Genomic DNA, 8,015 nt, shown 5'->3' with positions numbered 1-8,015 from the left:
ACTTCACTGAATGTCATTTTAGATTACTTGCTCAAATCCTGGAATGAGATTGATAAGTGCTTCATGAAAGGAAGAAAGAGTTTGGTTTCAGGCCCTCAGAGAGGGCCTGAAATTGACTGAATCCATGAGGAAGTAAATAGCTTTATCAATGAATTTGATGAATTTCTACCACAGTGCAAGTGCTAAAGCCCTGAAGTACATCAAAATGCCAGGTCTGCTCTTCAAATCAAATTTGTTTTCCTAAGTAAGTCTTATTTAACAAGCAAGTTGTATTTGTTTGGTATAGGATGGCATGGCCCTCTACAATAAAAGTGATGCATCCATCCATTTGTGTACGTTAAAGAATGGGAGTGCTATTGTCTTGGAAATTCATGGTGAACAGCTGCTTTGTGACATAGTGGGTTGTATATTGGTACATCCATATAAAAATATCTCCTGTTGAAACGCATGTATGCATCATTAAAAGTGTTATTAAGACACTTGGTTGGTACATTGAATGTAGGAGCTGCGATATCATGTTGTGGCTGTACCGGACATTGGTTGTGCCACTTTTGGAATACTGCTTTCAGTTCTGCTCTCCCTGCTATAGAAAAGATGTTATTAAACTTGAAAGGTTGCAGAAAAGATTTACAAGGATGTTGCTGGGGTTGAAGGGTTTAAGCTATAGGGAGAGCCTGAATAGTCTGGGGCTATTTTCCCTGGAGCGTCAGAGGCTGAGGGGTGACCTTTATAGAGGCTTATAAAATCATGAGGGGTATGGAGAGAGTGAATAGCTAAGGTTTGTTTTCCAGGGTAGGGGAGCCCAAAACTAGAGGGCATAAGTTTAAGGTGAGAGGGGAAAGGGACCTGAGGGGCAACTTTTCGCACACTGGTGCATGTATGGAATGAGCTGCCTGGGGAACTGATGGAGGTGGGTACAATTATAACATTTAAAAGGAGTCTGGATGGGTACATGAATAAGAAGGGTTTAGAGGGATATGGGTCAAATGCTGGCAAATAGGACTAGATTAATTTAGGGTATCTGGTCAGCATGGATGAGTCGGACTGAAGGGCCTAATTCTATGCTGTACAACTGTGTGACTAAAAATCTCACTCCGCAGCTGTTGCCCAATGGCAGAATGTAAACTTATTTGATGAGGCACAGCCTTTGTGGATGTGTTAGTGGGAAAGGAATAGTGCAACAGTAACAAAACAAGTTTGGCAACAAACTTTGATTGTAAATTATTATTCTTTCAGAGGTAATTGAGAATTTTTCAGAAAGGAGGAAGTGTAATTTCCTTATCTACAGGTTAAAAAGGGACAGGTAGATTCTTTGCAGGGCAAAAAACAGTGATTTTTATGTTTTCATTTTTATTAAATTGTTTTCAGAATCAAAAGTCTCCCTTGATCCTGTTCTGTACCTATTAAGGAATCCATATACAAAATCAGTTCATTTCATGTATTTAAACTAGAATTTTTTTTTTAGCTTAGAAGCCTATGATTTTCAGTCCATTCATTTCACTAGGACATGAATTCATGACATGACTGCAGAAATGGAACCTACCTGAGTCTAATAGTTTAGAGTTGTTTAGTGATTCTGTGGTGTTTTGTTGTACATTTATTTCTCCTCTTCCCAGAAGAAACAACAAATTTCCATCAGAGCTTATTTTGTCTCATACCATTACTTCACTATTTGAATGAATCCAATCTGATCCATTTTTTCCCTTGTTTCTTCAGAGCCCAATATGCAGACCTCTGAGGCTGGTTCAGATACCACATCAACAGTGACTTTACAGACCTCAGTGGCAGGACAGCAGGCAGTGCAGGCCCAAGTTGTACAACAAGTACCTGTTCAGCAGCAGGTAAGTGCCATTCCAGCTGTAAGAATGTGTTTTGTCTTTTTCTGTCTCCACTGCCCTGATTCTAATGCTTAAGTGGAGGAATAAATGACCTACTCTCAGATAGTCAACAGAGCCATCATGTAAAGATTCACCATAGTTGCCTTCAACTTTGTCTGAAGAGATTCCAAACATAATAGTGTGTGGAACTTAGAAAAATAGAAACTTTGAATATGAAAAAATTTCACCTTTCGGCCGCCACCTGACATGGGAATCTTGCAACTTTGTCCTTAGATTTACTTTTATTTACTGTCTTAAGAAATAAATTTTAATTTAGTAAAGGATTATTACTTTAGCCTTGCGTGCAAAGGAATGTATAATCCATCATTACAAAACCCATATGTATATTTTTCAGACTTAAGCCATTCTTGTAATTTTTTTTTATTTTTGCTGTGGAAGATGGGGCTTTCAATTTAACCAGTACTAGCTGAACAAGTTGTCAACTGGTGATGACATTGATTATTTTTGATTAGGTGATTTTTGCCAGTCTGACTAGGGCTTTTAAAAAACACTGATTGAACTGGTAACTTTTGTCAGTCATGTTTGGGGAATTTTTAACAGTTGACCTGGTTCCAGAAAACTAACATTTTTTTTAGTGGGTAAATTGATTCTAGACACAATTGTAAATTATTTTGGGGGTGAGAGTGGGGACAAAAGAAGGAAGGGGTCTAAACTAACAGCTGGATCTCAATCAACTGAGTTTGAATCATTATTCATTTGCAAGGGAGGAAATTCAAAAACTCCTTCAGTTCATTCAGGTGCATCAGGTATATATAAGCAGGAAAAAAAAGACTTCCTTGATAAAAGAGCAGCGTGTGCACATGGATGAAAGCTGTTGTAATTCTGAAGCAGCATTTACAGTTATATAATTCTGTATTTATGCAGGCAAAACACTGAGATTAATGCAGTGAACAAAATTTGATATGGAAACTGAAAACAGTAAAGCCATACAAATTACAAAAACACCTCTGCAAATTTACACTTTATTGACTATAATGTGTATTCCATTTTGCATTTTGGGTTTTATTATTCAAATCTTGAATCTGTAACACAATTGTTGAGATATGCAAGCTCTTTCATGTGGAGGTGATGGGTGAAGCAAGCTGCATCAACTAGGCAGAGGTGGTGTGGGGAGAAAAATAAGATTCTTTGAAGCCCTAAAATCACAGTAGAAAAAGGTGTGGTAATGACAAGTAAACAGATTTTTTTTTTAAAATCACTAGGTCAGAAATCTGTTGCAGCAAGTCAATGTTTTTTAAAAGAAAAAGAGCACGTAAGTTCATCTCTAATAGCATTCATACTCATTGATAAGTGTTTTTTCCCTGAGAGGGAAAATTCCATGGAGCATACATTCCCATGTGAAATTGTCTGTGAACATGGTGAACCTTTAAAAGGCAGCAACCAGGGACTTGACAAACAATAAGTTGATACTTAAGGTGTTTATAACAGTCCACTGTTATGCAGGAATTTGATGTCACCCTGCAGTTGCAACTGTAAATAAACTCGGGGAAGTATTCAGTATCCTGCATGTAAGAATGGATAATACAGACTGTAAAGAGCTGTAAATAGTATGAACTCTACATGAGTGCAGAAAATGCCGTGGTTCAATCTTACTGTATGAATGACTAACAATGTAGGCAAATTTAACACTTCATTCAGAAAGGGAGACCATACAAAAAAAAGGGCCGAATGTAAAAATGGTGTAGGGAAGTTGAGGAAATGGTCAAGGGTCAAATGGTCAAATTGGACTATGTTTTAAATGGTAAAAAATTGTAGCACACTGCTGTGCAGAGGGATTTGGGTGTCCTTGTGCATGAATCGCCAAAAGTAGGATTGCAGGTGGAGCAGGTAATTAAAAAGGCAAATGAATTTTGTCTGCCATTGCTCGAGGGATGGAGTTTAAAAACAGGGAGGCTATGCTGCAGGTGTATAGGGTCCTGGTGAGGCCACACCTGGAGTACAGTGTGCAGTTTTGATCTCCTTACTTGAAAAGAGATATACTAGCACTGGAGGGGGTGCAGAGGAGATTCACTCAGTTGATTCCAGAGTTGAGAGGGTTGGATTATGAGGAGAGACTGAGTAGGCTGGGATTATACTAATTGGAATTCAGAAGAATGAGGGCAGATCTTATAGAAACATACAAAATTATGAAGGGAATAGATAAGGTGGAGGCAGGGAGGTTGTTTCCGCTAGCAGGTAAAACTAGGACTACAGGGCATCGCATCAAAATAAAGGGAAGCAGATGTAGGACTGAGGTCAGGAGGAACTTCTTCACCCAAAGGATTGTGAATCTATGGAATTCCCTGCCCAGTGAAGCGGTTGAAGCTACCTCGCTGAATGTGTTTGAGGCAAGGCTAGATAAATTTTTGAACAGTAAAGGAATTAAGGGTTATGGTGAGTGGGCGGGTAAGTGGAGCTGAGTCTCAAAAAGATCAGCCATGATCTTATTGAATGGCGGGGCAAGCTCGAGGGGCCAGATGGCCTACTCCTGCTCCTAGTTCTTATGTTCTTATGTAAGGGATCAGAGGTACTGAGTTTGAAAGCAAGGGAGTTATTATGACCCTTCATGGAACACTGATTCAGCCTCACTTGGAGTATTGTGCTAATACTGGCCATTCTTTATGAATTGTGTGAAGGCATAAAAGAGAATGCAGAAACAATTGATGGAAATGTTTTCAAAGATTAGAAATTTCAGTTACTGGGACTGATTAGAGAGGGTAAAGCTTTTCTCCCTTCAGAATGTGATGGTTAAGAAGAGATTTGATGAAGGAATTCAGAATCATGAAGGTTCTAAGCAGGATTGGTACACAAACAGTTTGGATTTTTAAGAATCAGGGTATGTAGATTCGGGTGAATGAGAGAACAATTTTACCATGGAGAAAAATGTTTTATGCTGCAAGTTAAGATCTGGTAAGTAGTGAGAGTATGATGGAAGCAGATTCAAGATTCAACTGTGGCTTTATCAGTCTCTTTCGATGTTCTCACTCTCTCAAACACAAACATACACACAGGCACACATACACAGTCTGTCTCTCTCTCCTCACTCCTCTCGTCCCACTCTCATGACACATAGCTAAATTTCCAAAATGAGGCAAGTGTGTTTTTCTTTAGTATTAATGTAATTTTCCCCTTCATAAGTGAGGTATCAAGGGGGCTGGGGGTGGGGAGCAGTTCTCCGATAGAATCATTTTCCTGGAACACAATTATTAGCAAGATTCCAACAACTTTAAGCCTTAGGCTGACAGGTGAAAAGTAGTGTTTGCATAAAAACATTGATCATCTCCAAGAGAGAGCCTAACAACCTTCCATGACAGTCATTGGAATTGTCATCCCAATTTATTCATCCGCATCCCAAAGTGGGTGAGTGCGGTTGTGGAGTGGAGGTTGTGTGATGATGTCACCATTGACCAGAACATTAACTGAGCAACAGATCACTTATGTGCCATAGCTACTTAGAACAGAGATAAGGAGAAACTTCTGCAGCCAATTTCTATGAAATTCACTGCCACAGAAGGCTGTGGAGGCCAGGTCATTAAGTACATTTAAGACTGAGATAGAGAGGTTCTTGATTATCAAGGGGATCAAGAGTTACGGGGAGAAAGCAGGAGAATGGGGTTGAGGAACATATCAGCCATGATTGAATGGTGGAGCAGACTCGATGGGCCGAATGGCCTAATTTCTGCTCCCATGTCTCATGGTCTTATGCCCTCAAAACCTGAGTGTCTGCAGTAAATGGCTTACCTCCCGACTTTCGATCACCTGAAGTATACAATTGAGGAATACAAAAGAAAACATCAACGTCCCTGGATGAATGCATAAACTGAATTAGACTTTACAAATAGCAGGCTATAAAAGCAAATCAGAAGCTAGGAATTCTGTAACAAGTAACTCATCTCCTGACTTCCCAATGCCTGTCTACTCAGCACAAATCAGAACTGTTATGGAATCCTCTCCCCTTCTTGGATGAGTGCAACTTTGATTTTGAGTTTGTTGAATGTAACCATTCAGATCCAAGTAGCCCTCTTGATTGGCATCCCATCCACAACTTTCAAGCTTGTCTCCCTTCACTTTGATGAAGTAAATTGCTACAGTAAGTTAGTTTACTGAGAGGAAATGCTGGACTTACATAAGCTTTTAAGATGTTGCAATTATATATGTTGGTAAAAAATAGTTTGTTTATTTTTCAGGTACAACAGGTGCAGCATGTTTACCCAACCCAGGTGCAGTATGTGGAAGGGAGTGATGCTGTTTACACCAATGGAACTATGTGAGTCACTCTTTCATAGACAATGGCAATAACATCAGGCAAGCCTGCCAACTTGCTACTGTTTGTTTTATGAAACTGCCCATGATAATTTCACTAGAATCAGTAGTGGGCAATGGGGACAGATGAATTGCAAAGATTGCCTAATTTACCTGATGGAATGCATCTTAAGATATTAAAGGAAGTAGATACATAGTGGATGCAATGGTAGTAATTGTCCAAGAATCCTCAGATTCTGGAAAAGTCCCAGAGCACTGGAAAACTGTCCTGTAACATCTTTATTTAAAAAAAGAGACATTAAAGGAGACATTAAACAGTTGGCTATAGGCCAGTTAGTTTAACCTCTGTTATTGGAAAAATGTTAGTGTATTATAAAGAACGTAATACCAACGTGTTTAAACATACATAATATGATTAAGTAGAATCAGCACAGCTTCATAAAAAGAAAATCATTCTTGACAACTTTACCAGAATTCTTCTGACGAGGCAACCAGTAAGCTAGACAAAGAGGAAGCAGTGAATGTAATATTTTGAAGGGAACGAAGTATACATGCAGAGAGAGATTGCTAAAACTATACAAGACACTTATCAGACCACAGCTGGATCGTTGTGAACAGTTTTCGACCCCTTATCTAAGGAAACGTAAATTGGCATTGAAAGCAGTCCAAAGAAGGTTCTATCGGGTTTGATACGGGCTATCAAGAGACTGTGTCTTATGAGAACAGGTAGAGTAGTTTGGGCCGACAGTCATTGAAATTTAGAAGAATGAGGTGACCTTAATAAGAAATCCAAAATTCTTCCAGAACTTGAAAGGGTAGATGTGGAAATGTGGTTTCCCCTTGTCGGGGAGAGTCTAGGACCAAGAAGTCATAATGTCGGAATAAGGGGTTACACATTTAAGACCTAGATGAGGAGGAATTTCTCCTCTGAGGGTAGTGAATCTGTGGAGGGCTGACAAGGTTGGGTTGTTAAGTACATTCAGGATTTCGATAGGCACATTCTTTATCAGTAAGAGAATCAAGGATTATAGGAAATTTGAGTTGAGGATTAATCAGATCAGCCATGACTCAATGGGTTGAATGGCCTACTTCTGCTACACCTTATAGTCTTACGCCAACTTTATTTCTTCAAAATGGCAGAATGTTCAAAGCATATCATGCTATGGATGGCAGAAGAAATTAAGTTAATATTAAACAAGAAAATGAGATTTATGACAAATGTTGAAAACAAAGCTCAGTTAATAATGTGCAGGTGATTACGGAATGATTAGCAGGGTATTGAAAAGTTAATATGTTAGTCAAAAAGGGTTCTCTGATTGGAACAGCAGAAAATACTAAAGCAAACCCCATACGTTTTATAAACTTTGATTAATTCTTGTATATCTGAAAGTGGTTGCAGGGAAAGCAATGATTAACTCCGCCCGTTGACTGAAATGCATGCAGCATGCCAACTTCAAGATGCTGACTCGTTATAATGATGTTTGCATGTGACCAGCACTAACTGCTCTGTTATTTGACTACCAAGCATCAGTTAGAGGCCAAAAAGCATAATTTCCTTACAGCACTTAAAGCTAGCCTGCACTGCCAAAAGGGATGTGCTTGTTAGTTGGACCAGGTGCTGGGAATAAAGAAGAAAGTAACTCTGCCTTGGGAAATACGTCTAAGAATAATGACACAAAATGGGAGAGAATGAATACCGAGGTTTACAGATAGTACATTACTGTACTGATGGAGGAAATGAAAAGGAGAGTTGTCTTGAATCTGTATTGGGTCTGTAATCCCTCCAGACTCTGAATCCATAGGTATTGTGAGGTGACAGAATTGGAAGTCAGTGCCAGGAATAAAGCCCTGTGGACTGGAATGCAATGACTCAAG

At 39.2% G+C, this 8,015-nt stretch overlaps 1 long non-coding RNA gene across 1 annotated transcript; it reads left to right on the top strand.

Annotated features, from left to right (window-relative positions):
- The first annotated feature begins 1,722 nt into the window (after positions 1-1,722).
- Positions 1,723-8,015, top strand: LOC125481467. Its single transcript, XR_007261350.1, has 3 exons — positions 1,723-1,841; positions 6,065-6,144; positions 7,928-8,015. It is a non-coding gene; the product is annotated as an uncharacterized LOC125481467 (long non-coding RNA).

This window comes from Rhincodon typus, unplaced genomic scaffold (assembly GCF_021869965.1).
Source record: "Rhincodon typus isolate 14 unplaced genomic scaffold, sRhiTyp1.1 hic_rhity00002266, whole genome shotgun sequence".
Classification (NCBI taxonomy): Eukaryota; Metazoa; Chordata; class Chondrichthyes; order Orectolobiformes; family Rhincodontidae; genus Rhincodon; species Rhincodon typus.
This window is presented reverse-complemented; position numbering and strand designations above follow the sequence as displayed.